General features: G+C 44.7%; 1 protein-coding gene and 1 pseudogene across 1 annotated transcript in view; one reads left to right on the forward strand and one right to left on the reverse strand.

Annotated features, from left to right (window-relative positions):
* Positions 1–19,239, forward strand: part of LOC124795104 — a 600,254-nt gene that overhangs the window by 13,511 nt on the left and 567,504 nt on the right. The gene's annotated exons all lie outside the window — the stretch shown is intronic.
* LOC124797084 lies at positions 6,578–6,695 on the reverse strand (annotated as a pseudogene).

Raw genomic sequence — 19,239 nt, forward strand, 5'->3', positions numbered from 1 at the left:
AAGATTGGAACTTAGAACTTGCAATAAAACCTATGCCCAAGCAGGGCGTTAACTCTTAGCCATAGGTTTTTATTGAAACTGACACCGAATATTGTTTTCGTGTCAACGTACATAAAACTGTAATCACGGCTCGATAAATATCAAGTACTGTTTGTATTCATGCAGGGACGACCTTCCCGAGAGTATGGGTAGTATATAGGCTGAAAGTGTTGAGTTGAAATTTCCTCAGACTTGCTTAGAAACTTCCATAGAAAAAAAAGTAAAATAAAATAAAATAAAAATTGCTGCAAATTTTTTTATTATTATTACTTGGGGTCTTTTGGTTATTAGTAGAATACCCTGACGCTCTCTAGTGTTGCGTTGCAGCAACTGACGAAGTGATTTAGTTATTATGATAGTCTAGCGCCTCATACGGCAGTGGAGTCTGATGTGGGGTAGGCGTATGGATGCCTGCAACCCGCTTCGCTGCGGTGTCTGGCTTCGAGCCTACATCACACACAAGCTGCTATATCGTCGCGAAGGCCCGACAAGTTGCCGTCCCCGCCGGCTATGTTTTTCTATACATGCTTCCACTACTAAGGTTGAACCGCGAACTGAGAGTATTGTCGTGGACCTGAAATGGGCGGTTTACATATTCGATTTACTGATTACTGTAAACTTGTCGACTTGCCGGGAGCTCAAACCGCGCAACACAGGGCTGCAGCCGGCCGCGGTGGTCTAGCGGTTCTAGGCGCGCAGTCCGGAACCGCGCGACTGCTACGGTCGCAGGTTCGAATCCTGCCTCGGGCATGGATGTGTGTGATGTCCTTAGGTTAGTTAGGTTTAAGTAGTTCTAAGTTCCAGTGGACTGATGACCACAGATGTTAAGTCCCATAGTCCTCAGAGCCATTTTGAACAGGGCTGCACGTTCCAGATCAAAACAATGGCAAGCAATCCACCTTGAACACAGTACCACAAGACGAAAGTTCTTCAACGAGTGTGAGAATTTCAGGGATGAATATCACCGAGTGGCAGTCGTTATTGCTTTTTTCCTCACTGTCAGATTTCGTGACAACCGGTTTCACAGGCGAACGAAACACCTTTCACTCAGTTCAGATAAAACAAGCGCTTCAAAGGACGGGGCGAAATAATTAATTTGGCTCAGTTCCCATTTAGAGATCAAGACTGGATTTTCTGTGTTGCGACTTTTTTGCTGGTGCTTATCGAAACAACTTGAGATTTATCGCCGGCCGGAGTGGCCGAGCGGCTCTAGGCGCTACAGTCTGGAACAGCGCGACCGTTACGCTCGCAGGTTCAATCCTGCTTCGGGCATGAATGTATGTGATGTTCTTAGGTTAGTTAGGTTTAAGTAGTTCTAAGTTCTAGGGGACTGATGAGCTCAGAAGTTAAGTCCCATAGTGCTCAGAGCCATTTGAACCATTTGGGATTTATCTCACTGGACGAGATGAAATTAGGAGTAGAACGTTGAGGACGATTTAGGTATTTAACAGGTGGAGCGTAGGCAAGTAAGAATAAATCAATCCCAGTTATTGTTGGTTACACAGACACAGCTGGTTACAAAGGTAAATTTTCGTTAAATATACTGGTACTCCAGTTGTAGATTATGTATCGACTGCCGTTTTTATTTTCGTTTACGTAACCGAAATTTTCAACGGTGATTATGATTGTGATCTGCTAGGCAATTCTGTAGCATCGTTTAAGCATGCTGCACGTATTTACAAACGCTGAGAGGCCGATATGGTACTCTTATACGGGTTTTGGAATGGTAACGTTACTGCTGCGTGTGAAGAATACGGTAGACGATTTGCTAACCGCAGGGTACCACATGCAAAAGAGTTGACTCGTGTTTTCACTACACTGCATGAGACTGGGGCGACGTCTTTTTGGGTCCCGTTGTCTAGACTTCCTTGAATACGTGCTTCCTGCATTATTGGAAGAGGTTCCTTTGGCTACAAGGATGGGTATGATGTACCTCTCTGCACATTCGAGTCCTCAAATTACAAATCACTTAAACAAAACATTCCTCGTAAGACTGATCGAAAAAAATATTCACATTACTTGACCAACAAGTACCCCACATCTCAACCAAAAAATGGCTCTAAGCACTATGGGACATAACATCTGAGGTCATCAGTCCCTTAGACTTGTGTTGTTGTGGTCTTCAGTCCTGAGACTGGTTTGATGCAGCTCTCCATGCTACTCTATCCTGTGCAAGCTTCTTCATCTCCCAGTATCTACTGCAGCCTACATCCTTCTGAATCTGCTTAGTGTATTCATCTCTTGGTCTCCCTCTACGTTTGTACCCTCCACGCTGCCCTCCAATACTAAACTGGTGATCCCTCGATGTCTCAGAACACGTCCTACCAACCGATCCCTTCTTCTAGTCAAGTTGTGCCACAAGCTCCTCTTCTCCCCAATTCTATTCAATACCTCCTCATTAGTTACGTGATCTAACCATCTAATCTTCAACATTCTTCTGTAGCACCACATTTCGAAAGCTTCTATTCTCTTATTGTTTAAACTATTTATCGTCCACGTTTCACTTCCATACGTGGCTACACTCCATACAAATATTTTAAGAAACGACTTCCAGACATTTAAATCTATACTCGATGTTAACAAATTTTTCTTCTTCAGAAACGCTTTCCTTATCATTGCCAGTCTACATTTTATATCTTCTCTACTTCGACCGTCATCAGTTATTTTGCTCCCCAAATAGCATAATTCCTTTACTACTTTAAGTGTCTCATTTCCTAATCTAATTCCCTCAGCATCACCCGACTTAATTCCACTACATTCCATCATCCTCGTTTTGTTTTTGTTGATGTTCATCTTATATCCTCCTTTCAAGACACTGTCCATTCCATTCAACTGCTCTTCCAAGTCCTTTGCTGTCTCTGACAGAATTACAATGTCATCGGCGAACCTCAAAGTTTTTATTTCTTCTCCATGGATTTTAATACCTACTCTGAATTTTTCTTTTGTTTCCTTCACTGCTTGCTCAATATACATATTGAATAACATCGGGGAGAGGCTACAACCCTGTCTCACTCCCTTCCCAACCGCTGCTTCCCTTTAATGCCCCTCGACTGTTATAACCGCCACCTGGTTTCTGTACAACTTGTAAATAGCCTTTCACTCCCTGTATTTTCCCCCTGCCACCTTCAGAATTTGAAAGAGAGTATTCCAGTCAACATTGTCAAAAGCTTTCTCTAAGTCTACAAATGCTAGAAACGTAGTTTTGCCTTTTCTTAATCTTTTTTCTAAGATAAGTCGTAAGTCAGTATTGACTCACGTGTTCCAACATTTCTACGGAATCCAAACTGATCTTCCCCGAGGTCGGCTTCTACCAGTTTTTCAATTCGTCTGTAAAGAATTCGTGTTAGTATTTTGCAGCTGTGACTTATTAAAATGATAGTTCGGTAATTTTCACAACTGTCAACACCTGCTTTCTTTGGGATTGGAATTATTATATTCTTCTTGAAGTCTGAGGGTATTTAGCCTGTCTCATACATCTTGCTCACCAGATGTTAGAGTTTTGTCAGGACTGGCTCTGGCAAGGCTGTCAGTAGTTCTAATGGAATGTTGTCTACTCCGGGGGCCTTGTTTCGACTCAGGTCTTTCAGTGCTCTGTCAAGCACTTCACGCAGTATCGTATCTCCCATTTCATCTTCATCTACATCCTCTTCCATTTCCATAATATTGTCCTCAAGTACATCGCTCTTGTATAGACCCTCTACATACTCCTTCCACCTTTCTGCTTTCGCTTCTTTGCTTAGAACTGGGTTTCCACCTGAGCTCTTGATATCCATACAAGTGGCTCTCTTTTCTCCAAAGGTCTCTTTAATTTTCCTGTAGGCAGTATCGATCTTATCCCTAGTGAGATAAGCCTCTACATCCTTACATTTGTCCTCTAGCCATCCCTGCTGAGCCATTTTGCACTTCCTGTCGATATCATTTTTGAGACGTTTGTATTCCTATTTGCCTGCTTCATTTACTGCATTTTTGTATTTTCTCCTTTCATCAATTAAATTCAAGAACTACTTAAACCTAACTAACCTAAGGACATCACACACATCCATGCCCGAAGCAGGATTCGAATCTGCAACGGTAGCAGCAGCGAGGTTCCGGCCTGAAGCGCCTAGAACCGCTCGGCCACAGCAGCCGGCCACACCTCAACCCTATAGATTTTTGCCTGTGGGGCTAGTTGAAAGGCGAAGTCAGCAAGTAAACACAAGAGACTACTTTACCGTTCTGAACGTAAATAGCTCTGCCCTGATAAAAGAACCCCAACATGGCCTCACAAGAACTACACATGGTGTTGTCGAGAGAATTAGAGAGAACACTGAAGCGGGGCCGCGCGGGATAGTCGCGCGATCTACGGCGCCTTGTCGCGGTCCGTTCGACTCCCCCCGTCGGAGGTTCGAGTACTCTTTCGGGCATGGGTGTGTGCGCGTTGTCCTTAGCGTAAGATATTTAAGTTAGTGTGTAAGCTAAGGGAGCGATGACTGCAGCAGTTTGGTCCCGTAAGACCCTACCATAAAGTTCCAAATTTTTCCAAACTGAAGCGGGAAATGGAATTTAAGAATTCAACTTTGACCTTAATCGTCAGCCTCAGCTTAACACCTTCTGTGAATGTTCGTTTGGGTTACATTCTAATAGCCGTATCTCTAAAACTGAACATAAACTGTATTTGAATTAGGGTAAACTACCACCTTCTAAAATATTTACTACTCGTCGTGAAACAATACACAGGGTGTTCCAGAAGGAGTGGTCAATATTCAGGGATATAACAGGAACGACCATTCGAAGAAAAATGTCCAGTAAACATGGGCTCTAAAATGCATGCCTCAAGAGCTGTGAGCACTTCGTCGTCTTCAATACAGTGAAAAAAAAACCCTTGTACTGAAAGCTCTTTGCTTGCTCTTGCGTTAATTGCTGTTAAGGTATGCACTTCTGAGACTATGTTTACTGGACTTCTTTTCATACTTTGGCCCATACTACCAGTTCTCAAAATATGAAAAGCAAAAAGCTTGCAATATAAGAGGCTTGTTTCACAGTATCGAAGATGAACTAAGTGCTCAAGTCCTTTAAGTAGGCATTTTAGCTCTTATATTTACTTCACTTTTTTTCTTCTAATGATCGTTGCTGTCATATCCTTTAACACTGATCACTCCTGCAGGGACACCATATACAGGATGTCTTTCCTAAGAGCAGTCAGGCACGTTTTCTCTGGTCTTTCAGCAGCTGTTTCTTTTCTTTTTTTTTTTTTTTTCAAAGTGTATCTGGAGTCATCCGAAACAAATACTGCTCATAACGTCTTTCATGCGACACCTGGCGTCGTTGGAAGGTGTCACTTTGTTTGCAGTTACCAGCAAAATCATTTTTAAAATAGAATTTCCCGTATCCATTCGATGAAATGGTCTCAGAGTAGGCTAGTGTGTTATTCCCATTGTCGGTATGTATTAGCAGGAACAGTAAAACACGAAGAATAACCAGTACTGCATCACTGACAGCACGTCGTGTTTCGTGCTGGCTGCAACAGCTATGCAGAAGCGCTGCCCAGTCGCTGTTGGAGTACAGGTCATAAATTTGGAAATTTGTGGTAAGGTCTTATGAGACCAAACTGCTGACGCCATCGGTCCCTAAGCTTACGCACTACTTAATCTAACTTAAACTAAATTACGCTAAGGACAACACACACACAGCCATGACCGAGGGAGGACTCGAACCTCCGACGAGGGAGCCACGCGGGCCGTGACAAGGCCCCCTAGACCGCGCGGCTACCCCGTGCGTCCTATTGGTTATACTTCCTGTTTTACTGTCTCTGCTATTGCATATCAATGGAACGAATAAGGCAACAGACTAATTTCAGATCGCTATACCGAATGGCCATGCGAAACTCCAGTTTAAAAATGGTTTTGATTGTAATGGGAAACAAACCGATGCTCTTTATCGACGCTAGGCGTCATTATGAAATGTCTGATGAGCAGTATTTCTCTGGGCTGACTCCAGCTGCACGCTGCCAAAACGAAATTGCAAATATCTCCAGATACACCAGAGAAAATGTTCCTGACGACTCTTCGGAGCCCGCTTATGTAGTTGAGTGGTTAACGCGACAGGCACTCTTGTGTGTGTGTGTGTGTGTGTGTGTGTGTGTGTGTGTGTGTGTGTGTGTGTGTGTGTGTGTGTGTGTGTGTGTGTGTGTGTGTGTGTGTGTGGGGGGGGGGGGGGGGGGAGACCTGGGTTACTGACTGGACTGGGGCTGTCTCTGCCTCGTGATGCAAACTGAGGAGCTAGGAACCACTTGGTTAAAAGGTAGCAGCTCCAACGTCGAAACGTTGACAACAGCGGTGAGAATATATAACACTAAGAACTCCGTCTTCAGGCCACAAACGGCCCATCGGGACCATCCGACCGCCGTGTCATCCTTAGATGAGGGGATGCGGATAGGAGGGGCGTGTGGTCAGCACACCGCTCTCCCGGTTGTTATGATGGTTTTCTTTGACCGGAGCCGCTACTATTCGGTCGAGTAGCTCCTCAATTGGCATCACGAGGCTGAGTGCATTCCGAAAAATGGCAGCAGCGCATGGCGGTCTGGATGGTCACCCATCCAAGTGCCGGCCACGCCCGACAGCGCTTAACTTCGGTGATCTCACGGGAACCGGTGTATCCACTGCGGCAAGGCCGTTGCCTACGAATATATAGGATGAATGTATATAATATGCACCGAGATTGGTCCAAAAAATTTGCCACTAAATTGAAACTTCACGTCCCCAGTGATTAAGTGAGTGACTTGGCATGGATGTATCATCTACAGTAAATCCTGGTGTCGTAAAGTATAGTGGTAGTCAAACCAAACCTTGGTATGAAAATTGCTTTACATTTTTTATGAGGTGAATGGCTCGCCCTTGCACTAGCTATTAAAGCGAGGGCCAGATCTGCGACACAGGCAGCAGGTTCGTAAAAAAAAAAAAAGAGAGACTGAAATTAAATCAACACGCCGAAGCAGCTTGTTACTCCGCGAGATCTAACTGGAGCACGACCGCTGTTTTCAATAATGGGGCCTGACCGCAAGTGGAGAGCTCGTTAGGGAAGCGGGCCGAGGCTTCCTGCAGCCTGCAGCCGACAATTAAGAACGTGTTCCCCACTGGTCGCTGCTCTCTCACTCCAGGCGTGGGGAGCCCAGCGAAAGTCTCGCGGACACGTTTACGGCCATTGACGCGGGCAGCACGCTGCAGTCATTCAGGGCCGCTGCTCGTCCCATCCCGGGCAATGGCCGCGTGCCGGCACGGCCAGACACTGCCATCTCACCCAGTAGTGGACGAGTGGTACACATCTTCTTTAACACCGGCATCCATATACCGGCGACGGACAGCGGCCAATTGCACTGACGTTTTCAAAACACGTGACGTCACGCCGCGGCACGGGGGCGCGCGGACACGGAATTTAGCGGCAGTCAGTAGCGAGCCAGTGTGTGTGTTGGACCTTCCATCAAGCTACGGACCCCCTTGAAGATGTCTCCCGCAGTCGGAGACGAAACGTTGGAATCACCTCAGAATTCATCAACCGACCACGGCATAACAGCCCGGATAATTATAATGGACACAAAGGAAGTTAACTGTATTATAGTTCGTCTATTGTTACTGGATGTCAAGTTGACATTGAAAGTTGTAGTACTGAAATAAAATTGGTGGTTTTATTCTGACGCCGGAAGCCAAGCATAAATTAAGTGCACTACTACTGAATGTTTTGTATGTAGTTTAATACTAATTTTTACGCTTCATATCCATGTAATTGTTATTTAACTCCTTGTTGTGCAGTGGGATTATTTAATACAATCTGACTGCGTAACTTGTAAGTCAATGACATGGGATATCTATTCATGAATACTGAATCAAATTGTCCTCGGGGTGAAAATGTATCTTGATTTGCACTCTACGCCCAAGTAGGGGAGAGATGACAATAATATGCTTTGTTTTACTTTTATCAATATGACGAACCCCGGTTGACAGCCTCGTTGCCACCATGGAGCCGTCAGTGTAGATTATTGTCGTGATATTCGTGAGAATATGAAATTAACAGACCACAATTTTATTCGTTTTTGAGTTACTAATTCTTATCAGTCATTTAGATTCTTGTCACCGACTCCTAATGTACATAGCTAGTACCGACTGAACCATATTTGTGAGTCATGTTAAGACACTTCAGCGAGCACTGAAATGAACGCAGCACTTTGACTGTTATTCACTCTTGATACTCGCGCCTAACTTGCAACCTCGAGATGATTTTTTAAGGTCAGTCAATTCTTTTTCAGTTTCCCTCGTACAGTTCAGACCGTGACCGCACTCCATTGACTGTTGTCTCTCCGGAATTTCTCTCTTCCGTACATCTGCGACCGTCGCCACTTTGCGAGGGCCCATCGAGCGTATCTTCGGCACTGTGTAATCCCCTGCCTGTCGCGCTCTGATCACGTCAGCTCAACGCAAGTGTTCACAGATGTGTAACATGCGTTTCCCAAGAAGTAGTCTGACGAGCACAATATTTTTCTGAACTATCTCTTTTTTCGCGGTACTTTTGTAAGGAAGCAATTGAATTAAGAAGGCAGTGAGTCAAGTGCCAAATATAGATATTAGTTTATATATTAAAATATGAGGCAACACCTCAGGCATATGAGGACATTGCTCGCCTTGCAGTACGTCGCCTCCCAAAAACATGATACTCTTCGTCAAAACTGCTACATCATGAAGGAAGGTTTCTTCTTATCCTCTTCCTCCTACTCCTCTTCCTTCCCCTTCTCCTCTTCCTCCTACTCTCTGGCGATTTTAATGTGGTCAGAAAATTCACTCTATTATCACGATTTGACCATATTTATTTATCTAAACATTCTGGCCGAATGTACTTTCCGCAGCCAGCATAAAAAGGGCACAACAGGTGATTCAGGCTATGGCTTGCATGAGCTGAAAAAATAACAACTCTCTGAATGGCCTTTCTAAGTACTGTAAACGTGGGGAAAAATCAAGTTGTACGTCGATTAATGTTCCACGTTTAACTATAGGTCCCCCATAACTAAATGTATATGTTCTTCGGACGAATGTCGAGCTGTCTCTAGTAGGATGATAACTAATAAAGCACTCTGGTGTTCAACCAGTTTTGGTGTTGAGAACCACTTTACTTTCGAGAAACGTTTAACGTTATAAATCATTGTCCATCAGTAGTAAATTCTTAATAGACAAACTTACAAACTTTGAACAGAATATTGCATGATTTATTGGAAGCATTCTAGGAAAACATGGTTCATACGTGAAGGCGACCACGTGAAGAACACTTACACGATTCATTTGTGAGTACTGTCTAAGTGTGTGGGATCCCCGCCAGGTCGTTAAGACATGGAAGCAATTCTGATGCGCGCTGCTGGATTTGTTGTTGATGGTTTCGTCAACATGTGAATATTACGTACGTTATTTCAACGAAATACTATTGTGGTAGTTTAGAGCACCGGCATTTGCGGCAGACTGCATAATTATTCCATTGCCGCCAACATACATCTCGCGTAAGAGCCGCGAAGACAAGGGAATTCAGGACTCGTACTGAAGCATATAGATAGTCGCTTTTTCCTCGCTCCTTTTGCAAGTGGGAAAAGAAAGGAAATAACGAACTGGTAAATAGCACCCTCCGTCATGCACCGTGCGGAGTGTGTATGTAGATGTAGATGGTAGGCTTTCGCGGCCGAAGAGCATTCGGTAAGATTCTTCTGGCTATGTGACCGACCCGTGATACGAAAAACTACAAAATTTTCGGCTACTCTTGCAGGCAGTGTTAATCAGGGTGAATCCCTGATTAAGTCTGCCTGATGTAATACCTGAAACGCTGGTAGTCTTATACCACGACGCGCCCACATACCAAGAAGAGTCTTTTTGAAAAAGAATGACGCGACTTTCTAAATGTAATTTTTCTTGTTGCTAAATAGTCTCTCGTAAGGGAGACAATGTTATGTGAGTGCTGAAGACGTGGGCGCACAGAATTAGACGAATTTTTAGGCTAGCTCACCATAAAGCTTGATTTCGGTGCGGGAAATCTGAAATGTAAAGCGTTGCATCTGCAGGATTGTCAAAAAGTTGGGAAATGCTACATATGTTGACTACTTCTCTGATCTTTGAGCTGGCCGACGTTTATTAAGTCCTGGACAGTACAAACGAATTGCCTTGCACTGTATACACCAAACCAAAGACTCCTCGATCGACCGAGGAATAGCTGAAACATGGAGTGACGTGCTGATTGATACTTAATCTTGTGCGTTAAGTTTGTCCTTATGTTTGACTATCGAAATGGCCGAGAACCTATGAAACGCCGTAGCGGTGAGCGTCGTTTCCCAGAATAACACGAAGACCAATTCCTAGGCGTGTCTCAAGCACTGGCGCTATCGCCGAAATCACGGTTCCTCTGAGGCGGAAGTACTCTCAGCGGTCACTTTTGTATAAAGTTTCCTACGACACGTCAAAGCCAAACGACGCCATAGGACAACTTTGAACAGAATGGTGCTGTATCAGTAAATTGTAGTATCCTCAAGAGCTTTATACCAACAGTTTAATGGTTCTTCTTGGGCTTAGTTATATATTCAGTATTTACTCTTAGAAGTAAGTGCACAACATTGGTTTCCAGTTTCGGTAACGCTACGTTGCTGAGCGGTTACAAGTGTAGTGGGAAAGAGCTGTTATCGCGTGGTGTGATGTATTAGCACAACCTGACGTAAATTTATTACACATCGAGATGCATGTCAGGTCACTAAACGAGTTGCGCCTCGTATAATTTATGGCGAAGTTACGTAATACTGTTGGATAACAGCCCACAACGTCCTTTCATACAAGATGTCAAGGGATTAAAAAAATATAAAACGGAGATAGAAAACCGTTTTACGATTCAGTGAGGCATTGAGCAAGGCTCCCTGGTTTCATTATATATTCGTCGGGTGAAAAAATAAGTCAGTGTAGGAGGGGAACCAATGATTAGAAATAGTTAAAGGACTCGAAAACTAGCCTTAGAAGTGCGTGCGCCTTTTCGAATATAAACCACATCACTATAATGACATTACACCTGAAGGCGAGAACCACGAACTTCGGACTTCCTGTAATTATATAAGCTACGGCGTAGTAGGGAATGAAGACAGTTACCGAGCGAGGTGGCGGAGTGGTTAGACACTGGACTCGCATTCGGGAGGACGACGGTTTAATCCCGCGTCCGGCCATCCTGATTTAGGTTTTGGGTGATTTCCCTAAATCGCTCCAGGCAAATGCCGGGATGGTTCCATTCAAAGGGCACGGCCGACTTCCTTCTCCGTCCTTCCCTAATCCGATGAGACCGATGACCTCGCTGTCTGGTCTCCTTCCCCGAAACAACCAACCAACCAATGAAGACAGTTATCCAGGAAGCAGAGAATTTCTTTCTTCAATTCCAGTCAATGACCACAAATTGTCGTTATTTGGTGCTATTTTGCCTTTATCAAGGTACGAAAATGAGAGACTTCTTCTGTTTTATGGAGATCAGAAGATGGTCATTATAGCCCGAAATCGACTGACAGCAATTTGCTTGTCATCAATGACTGGAATTTATAAAAATAAATTACATTAGTTAAGTACATGGTTGATAACGAGATAATTTTTTAGAAGGAACGTTTTTTGAACAGCCAAATGCCGACTACTACAACCAAGGTCTCCGCCAAATCATTCAGTGCTGGGAGAAGTGTCACATTGAAGGGTGATTATGCGGAAACTTCTATAAGCGTATTTCGTTTTCAAAATAATTTACTGTCTGACACAATCAAACCAATAAATTATTTTCAGAACAAACAATAACTGTAGTTTCCACCTCGAATACAAAGTCTTTCTTGGTAAAATTGTTGCGTTTTGTCAGACAGTCTGCATGAAAATGAGGGAAAAAGGTATCAGAGGTTTTTGACATATTAATCACTAATATTCAACGCCGCTACCTGGAAAGGTGTTAAAAACAATCAGATTCGGGTCCACGAACTGATATTTCCGTCACTGACGGTACCTAAATTACATCATGCAGCGAACTCAGGAGCACCTTACGCTCCGGGCGTACGCCAACGTGTAGAGTTATACAACTACCGTAGGCTAACGTAGGCTGTCATAAGTAAGCTGGACTACAGTAGTTTTCCCTTGTAGCTTTAATGAGTTAAGGTCGTACCGGCGTTACCTCTACGTGGTGTGTTGCATACCTATCAGGCTCTACCCCATAACGGTCGATTTGCATACGTATAGGATCAGTGCCTTACTAGGCGTTACTTAAAAATAAACAGTATATACAGCAAAATTGAACTTTTCAATGTTTAATTCAGGTTTTATTCGAAAATTGCTGATTTGTGAAGTGAAAGAGAGGGATGATGTATTAAAAATAAAGAAAACAATATAGATTTATCATATAGCGCTAGAAATAGCAATTTCCTTAAAAAAGGTAAAATAAAAAAGGTAAAATAAAAAAACGGCTGGCCGGGGTGGCTGAGCGGTTCTAGACGCTACTGTCTGGAACTGTGCGACCGCTTCGGTCTCAGGTTCGAATCGTGCCTCGGGCATGGATGTGTGTGATGTCCTTAGGTTAGTTAGTTCTAAGTTCTAGGGGACTGATGACCTCAGCAGTTAAATCCCATAGTGCTCAGAGCCGTTTGAACCATTTTTGAAAAAGAAACGGAAAACGAAAATATATCAGTCGTCGCTTCACTACTTCGTCGAAATCATATAAAACATGGTTCTGTTATTCACTAATAACTTTCGCATTTATCAATAATAGCAGGAAACTCTTGCCTCTGACCACGATGAACGTTCTATTCAGCACAAAATAACAATAATTATTCCATATATTTTTCATGTTTGTGCACGTAAACTGTACTTGCATCACAAGTAATTGCTTTGGTTACATAAAAGCGCAGAAGTTACGTGATCAACTAATTTTTGTTACTTATAAAATGTAGTTTTTATTCTGTAAGGATATAAAATAAATAGAGGATTAATAATGATGTGCTGTTCTAATTACGTGCAATACAATCAAACCACAAAAAAGAGAGAGCAATCGTGGGGTTCTAGTTTATCTCTTACACATTCATTTATCTTTCTTTCCCTACAATGCTACGAAATATTAACGGTAATCCTACCATTTACTATGTCATTTATGTAGTATACCGAACCGTAGTTTTGGTAGAGAGCAATTCTACTGACGCGTCTTCTTCAGCAGCAAGAAAGAAAGCAACGTCTCAGAATTGCACCTCGCTACTAAGTACGACAGCCAAAAACTATACACCCCAACCGGCGGTCATTTACTGACCGTGGAAAGTTCTTCCACCGCCAGGTTTTGAACTGGTTACTCACGGCCCGAGCTCCTCGTTAGCGACCTCAGCTCCGGACGCGCGTTCTTCAGCATGCAATTTGGCGCTGCAATATTCTGCTCATATTTGTTTGGTGCTTCACGAATGAACACCTGCTTCTAAAAATTGCACACTAGGAGAAAGACAGGGAACGCTCGTCTGTCGAGAGTTCTTTTTTCCTCGTAACCAGTGACCTACGACCTCTGGAGCGCTGGCCACTGCCGTGCGGCCATTTTAATGAGGGGGAAACTGAGCGCCGGGCTGGCGGCTGACCTCAGGGACGGCCAGGAAAAGAGAGGCCGGCGCTTTTCCTTGGCGGAGCGACCTCTGCGCCGCTCGTCGCCCCCACCTGGACTCGGACGGCGCAGCCCCGCCCGCTCCAGCCTGCCTCCAGCGGTCGCCGAAGGTCGACTCCTTTCCCGCTGCTCACAAATTGGTGCAGAATTGTCGCTCCCCGGTTATTATGCTTTCTGAGAAGTCAGTCCGTGGTGGCGTGTTGTATCTGTGCTCCAGCGGTTTTATAGCTCTAATGTGGACCAGCGCCGCATTGCAATAGGTGGAAAGTGGCGGGCCCTTTCGGACTTAAATACCCGCCTGCCACACTCCCAGGCAAACTGGGTGCGCACCGGTTAAGGCGTACGAAATATCCGCCACGCTAGCAGAACGCGCTCTCCGTTTCAGCTGTCTCCTGACTTCTAACTGTACAATTAAACTAAATACATGTGTCCAAACATGTTGCTAACTCATAATTCTATGACATCTAAACTGTGCGATCAAAACACCTATTAATAGAGATTAATGTGGGGTGTGTCCACCTTTCGCCTTTATGACGGCTCGAACTCAGCTGGGGACACTTTCAACGTGGTGTCTGAATGTCTGTGGAGCAATGGCAGACTATTCTTCCTTAAGAGCCGAAACCAGAGAAGGTAGTGATGTTGGAGGCTCGGGCCCGAAGCGAAGTCGACGCTCTAACTCATCACAAAGGTTCAGATCAGGAGTCTCTGAATACCAGTCCATTTCAGTAATGTTAAATGCTTTATGGCAATATGCATTGTCACGCTGATAGAAACAATCAGGGGAAGAGGACATTAATTCGGGTGTGTTCACTCTTCGTCTTTTTGTTGGGTTCGCTGGAGATTTTGTAAAACCTCGTCACCAGTTTTGAAAGGCCTCATTGCTACTATGTTGTTACGGTAGTCCGAGTTTGTGAGTTCGTGAAACGGCTTTTGGTGCAGTACACCTTTAAGACAATTTCTCAGTGGCACTGTTACACAGCTATGCCCCAGGGTCAGGTATCTACATTTATACTCGGCAAGCCACCCAACGGTCTGTGGCGGAGGGCACTTTACGTTCCACTGTCATTACCTCCCTTTCCTGTTCCAGTCGCGTATGGTTCGCGGGAAGAACGACTGTCTGAAAGCCTCCGTGCGCGCTCTAATCTCTCTAATTTTACATTCGTGATCTCCTCGGGAGGTATAAGTACGGGGAAGCAATATATTCGATACCTCATCCAGAAACGCACCCTCTCGAAACCTGGCGAGCAAGCTACACCGCGATGCAGAGCGCCTGTCTTGCAGAGTCTGCCACTTGAGTTTATTAAACATCTCCGTAACGCTATCACGGTTGCTAAATAACCCTGTGACGAAACGCGCCGCTCTTCTTTGGATCTTCTCTATCTCCTCCGTCAGACCGATCTGGTACGGATCCCACACTGATGGGCAATACTCAAGTATAGGTCGAACGAGTGTTTTGTAAGCCACCTCCTTTGTTGATGGACTACATTTTCTAAGCACTCTCCCAATGAATCTCAACCTGGTACCCGCCTTACCAACAATTAATTTTATATGATCATTCCACTTCAAATCGTTCCGCACGCATACTCCCAGATATTTTACAGAAGTAACTGCTACCAGTGTTTGTTCCGCTATCATATAATCATACAATAAAGGATCCTTCTTTCTATGTATTCGCAATACATTACATTTGTCGATGTTAAGGGTATCAGGGTAGGAGAACGTAGTTTCCACAACACTCCAACAGATTAGTAACACAGTCTCACAAATGAGTTAAAAAGGTTTCCTTATCTTTGTGACTAGCTGAATATTGAAGTTTGCAACACTGCTTGTAATATAACACAATAAAGGCCCTCAGTGGCTAAGTGCAAATAATCGTCGGTAACCTTCACAGTGCATTGCAAATGCAATTACAACAACAGTCTGTCCAATTCTTAGAGTTCACTAAACGACGTTCCCTGTCTAAATCAGCTCTGGACGATGATCTACAACTAAGTGGGCGGGAACTGCTCTTCTATCTTCCGAGTAGTCCGTTGACGTCCGGTAATTGGCGGATTGTACTCGGCCGGCGATTGGCGCATAAAGGATGTGACATCATGCGGTGTCGACATTTCACTTTCATTGTACGTGTCTGATCTCTTCACTTGGTAATTCATGCAGTAGCTAATACAGTATGTGACAAAGAAAGTCAGCTGCATTCAGTTTCCATTATTCGAACACTCTATTGCGAAGAAGAAAATGTGACTCGAATCTTACTCGATAGTGGTGACAGACTGGAACCACACATGACTATTTTGCGTTGGATGCAAGATGATTCGGAGTAGCGACTCGCACACAAAACGTATGTTTAAAGACACGTCAACAAAAAGTAAAGTTCTCTTTGTATAACCAGAAATGAGGAATAACTGTCAGACGGCGGAGCACAGAATAAGCATGAGCTATAGCAATAATCTCAAAGCCGGGAAAGGCGGAAAAGGACGTTATTCCAAACTGGGTACTGGAGATGGCCGCCAGAGGTCAGCGGCCAGCACTAAACGTCATGGCCGGCTGGTGTGGCGCTTCAGTCTGGAACCGCGTGACCACTACGGTCGCAGGTTCCAATTCTGCCTCGGGCATGGATGTGTGTGATGTCCTTAGGTTAGTTAGATTTAAGTAGTTCTAAGTTCTAGGGGACTGATGACCTCAGATGTTAAGTCCCATAGTACTCAGAGCCATTTGAACGATTTAAACGTCATGGTTCAATGATCACACTAGTACTGAATTGGGTAGTCCACCTAAGAAACGAGGGTTTCCACAGTAAGCACTGACAAAGGTATAATCACCGCGTGCGTCATGAAATGCATATGCATAGAACAGTAAGGTAGCAATATGTTTCGATACGCGTATTTACTTTAATTGTACGGCTTGAAGTCGGGTGGCAGCCACTGCGGAGAACACAATCTGATCAGAAGAGTCCGTACGCCCCCACGTATTGAGGGATTGACCACTAGATGTGACGGCGGCCCCTGCTGTGTAAACGAAGGTGGTCAGTATCATGTTGTCAGAAGAGAAGCAGCAACAGCAAAGTGGGTCGGTCAGGATAACTCAGTGACTTCGAACGTGGACTAGTCACTGAGTAACATATCCGTCAAGAATATTTCAACCGTTCTAATGCTGGCCAAGTCGACAGGTGGTGATACGACTGTGAAATGCAAACGGAAAGGAACAACCACATCTAATCCAAGGCCACATAGACCTCATGTACAGACGGACAGGGACCCCCGAGCACTGCAGAGATTGATTCTAAAATATCGCGTGAAAGCAGAGGACGGAATCATTCCTGAATTCCAAAGTGCCAGCAGAATGTGCGTAGGGCGTTGAACAGAATAGTCGAGCAGCTTCTCATTACTGGACCTTCTGTGGTCACTGCTGAGTTGCATTTGAGGTGCGACGCCACTGGACAGTGGACGACTCGAAACGAGTCATTTGGAGAGATGAATCACGCTATACTCTGTGGAATCCGATGGAAGGGTTTGGGATTGGCCGATGTCTGAACAATGTTATCTGACACAACGTGTAGTTCCAACAGTGAAGTGATTTTCGCGGGTAGGGTATGGTCCACTTATAGTGCTTAAGAAACGCAAGATGTGGAAGGCAATGACCTCATATTACGGCACTGTGTACTGCATGCAATAAAAGGAACAGTTCGCAGACGATGATCGTTTGTACCAGCATGAACATGCACAGTGTCGTAAGACGGTACCACTGAGGCAATGGCTTGTGGACAATAACATTCCTGAAATGGACTGACCTCACCAGGGTTTCGTTCTGAACTCAATGGAACATCTATGAGACCAATCACAACGTCGACTTTGCTCCAGACCACAGCTGTATCTTCTCTAGTTGCTCCTCTTGAGGAAAAATGGGTTGCCTTCCACCTCTCCGAATGAGAAACCTTGGTCGGTTTGTAAATACTGTTTACTTTGTGTTTAGCAATCAATATACGGCCAATTTTGTCCGTCATTCTGGAGATGTATAGTAGAAAGCCCTACCCGACATTTCTTCTTCCGGAGTGTCACTTCGCTGGGTGTTACGTGTCATGACTTTTCTTGTGCAACTGCCGAAGTGCCCATTGCTGCATTCCAGGTGTTCCATCCGACGTCCTGTGGCTCATATATCTGTTTTGTGTGCGTTATGAGCGAATTGATTATTCTTCTTCACTGGCTTGGGTAATGGTTTGAAAGTTTGTGCAGTATCGGTCCGTGTGCATTGGTTTTCGATTCACGCTGTTGTGCAGGTTCTCACCTTTCCTTGTAACCAGCACATCTAGAAATTATTAGTTTCCTTTGTAATCAGTGTTAACTTAATCTTCGTATTTTGTCATCGCGCTAGTCACCACGATAAACAGTATCCTTACTTGCCGCCATTAGAGCCGCGCTGTCGATATATGTCGTTCGGGGACCGCGCGATCGATATGCAACGCTTCTTGTTCTCAAACGTGCTCATCAAGTTTAGCTCTTTCGGCTAAGCAGGGGATATCCCAAGCGCCCAGTTGTATATCAGCCTTCCTCTAGCCGCACCCCACGACCCGGCGATTTCTTCGCCCTATGTCTAGTTGGCCCCATCGCCTCCAGCTCGCACACTCGCGCAGCCGCCGGTGCTGACGTGGTGCACTCAGCCACGCCCTTCTGTGGAGGCGCCCGCTCTGCTTGTCCGTTCGGAGGAGACGGCGCTGCCGTTGCCAGGCGGAACCTTGATTCTTGACCACCAGACAGAGACTCTAGCTATCGAGCCTGTACGTCTGTGAAACGCTCGTAACTCCGCGCGCATGCCCTCTGTAGCGCCACGCTCGAAGCTGTTGCTTAGTAACAGTCAAAAGTGTCTAACCACACACAATATCGATAGCATCCGACATGGCTCACAGCCGCTACTCAAAAATCCTTATTGCTTAGTAGTTACGATCTTACGATCTTGGATAGAAATTACGTCATTTACGCAATTCAGGGCCGGTGGACTGATGTTCTATCCTGTTGCAGGTACAGGTCACTAATAGAACGCTGTACGTGAGCAAACGGATGTACTTGAGCACGCAGAAAGTTCTTGTATCATTCACCGATGAGAGACTTAGATTCAGTATACGCTCCGTTTCAGCTCATATTAAAACCAACACATTCCTGAACAACACCCTGTAGACGCAATGCCTTACGTGGTTTACAACCTATTCCTATCCTGCCATTGGCGAACTAACATGTGCCGTGACTCATTAGTCAAGCCGACATTTTCACTTTTTCTTTTCCGTTTACCTGCTTTGAGTGTTCAATGGCTGTTGCTCAGTACCGTTGCTAAGCTGTGTGTCTTGTCACTTACAGTAAGCTCCTGTGACACACATATAAGACGTCGTTCTGAGGTCTGTGGATGTTCAGCGGTCGCTGTTGCCCTGCATTTAAATGAAAAATCATCTGTGGCACTGTACGGCGACTATTCGCTGTTTTTACCCGCAGAAGTCGACACCTAAAGGGAAGAAGAATAGAATTTAACGTAGTTCCGGCGACGAGGTACTTACATTATCATCACTGAATTTGCCTTAAG

Source organism: Schistocerca piceifrons, chromosome 4 (genome assembly GCF_021461385.2).
Source record: "Schistocerca piceifrons isolate TAMUIC-IGC-003096 chromosome 4, iqSchPice1.1, whole genome shotgun sequence".
Classification (NCBI taxonomy): Eukaryota; Metazoa; Arthropoda; class Insecta; order Orthoptera; family Acrididae; genus Schistocerca; species Schistocerca piceifrons.